The sequence below is a fragment of the Haplochromis burtoni genome, unplaced genomic scaffold, assembly GCF_018398535.1.
Source record: "Haplochromis burtoni strain Fernald_Lab_line unplaced genomic scaffold, NCSU_Asbu1 Contig_931, whole genome shotgun sequence".
NCBI classification, from domain to species: domain Eukaryota; kingdom Metazoa; phylum Chordata; class Actinopteri; order Cichliformes; family Cichlidae; genus Haplochromis; species Haplochromis burtoni.
Window position 1 is genome coordinate 81,439 of NW_024583292.1, and position 1,669 is coordinate 83,107.

Sequence of the window (1,669 nt, forward strand, 5' to 3'; positions counted from 1 at the left end):
TGTGGAGTGAAGCTGTGGAACAGACTAAGTAAAGATATGAAGCAATGTCCAAGCATGGCGCAGTTTAAAAAGTGGTTTAAGGATATGGTTTTTACAGGGTGCAGGGAGGAGGTAGAGATTTTATAGGGTGTTTTTGTCCAATTGTTTCATGTGTGCGGGTGCACGGGTATGTTGGTATGGGTATATATATATCTGTAGGTTGTGTATCCTTTGAGGTGTTACTGGGGTTATTGAAACACTAACACTAATGCGGTTATGGTGTTAATGTCCTTTTAATGCGATTAACGTTGCCAGTACTACTTTAAATCCATCACAGTATGGCAAACTAACCTGTCTATCCTGCACTAACCTGCAGAGGATTTTCATGCAGCCTGTTTTATTTTGTGTTGTAAACTAGTGCTGGTACAAAGGGTCCAGGCGTACCAAGTTTAATTTTTATTACCAACTAGTCATGACAGCAAGCTCTTCAGCAGTGTCTATCTTCCTGTGAGACATAACCCATTATGTACTGGGATGACGTCACCAGCAAACATAAAGGAGCAATCCGACTCCAAAACTGACTTATAGCAATGAGCTGTGTTCAGGATCAGCATGTTAAACATATTGCAGAATATTACACAACCTTTAAATGATGCAGTTAGTCTAGTTTAGTTTGTTTTCAGCACGTTTCACAATATTTCTAGCCTCAAATCAGTTTGATGTGTAAAGGCACTCAGTGATGCAAAATAACTCCCCACAAATGTGTTAAACCAAAAGTAATGAGCCTTTTCTGAACATGTAAGAAGTAGAAATTAAGGATACTTGTTTAAAAATGAACAGAGTAAAAATAAATAGTAAAGTGAAGATGCCTGAAAATTCTTAAGTACTTCCCACCTCTGGCCACTGTGTACCTAATAAAGTGTCAGCCATGTTAAATATGATTCCCATGTTTATGTCCACAGTCACAACGACAATCAGTGGCACTGACAGAAAGATGAACAGGTTTACATAGGTTGAAAACGTGTTGTCTGAGAAAGAAACAAGGCTGTGAATTATTTCTGTCTGTGTGTGACAAAGAGGCAGACAGGAGCAGCTAACATTTGGAAATGGCAGCTTAAATACTTAAAACTCCCATTCTGTTGTTTGACAACATTAACAGAAAAATATGGTGAAACGTCTTCAAGAAACTCAAGGAAGTCCAGGCGCTTTTCTTTCCAAGCTCCTCAGTGTAACATGGAAACTTTCAGGTTCCTGTTGTCATGGCTGGATGTCAACATTTCCTCAGCTGCAGTTAAAAGTTTACGGTTTACGTCACCTGGCCTGGAGGGCGACAGGTCAAGTGTCCAGTAGTAATGCAAATCTCCACTGCCCTGATAAACCATTGTCTCAGCAGTTTCTCCTTTTCCTGCAGCTATCATCCCAGTGGATGTCGGAATTATTGAAATTCCAAGTTTTATCATCATATCTCTTCCCAATAGATTTACAGGACATGTGGAGCGCATCACAACTGAGCCCTGAGCTGTCTCATCTGTATTTGGATCACTGATCCACACTGGCTTAGAAATTCTATGTTGATTTAATTGACCGTTGGTAGATTTTACATAAATTGTGCCACTTGAGGGGTGTACTTTGGGCATGTGATCTTTCAAGACTGTTTTATCTGCTCCTGAGTCACAGAGAAAGTGGACAG

At 40.0% G+C, this 1,669-nt stretch overlaps 1 protein-coding gene across 1 annotated transcript in view; it reads left to right on the forward strand.

The window, feature by feature from the left end:
• The window catches only part of LOC102309308 (NACHT, LRR and PYD domains-containing protein 12-like), a gene marked incomplete at its 5' end in the record, with an annotated part of 17,356 nt that overhangs the window by 12,853 nt on the left and 2,834 nt on the right, over positions 1–1,669 (forward strand). The window lies entirely within an intron of this gene.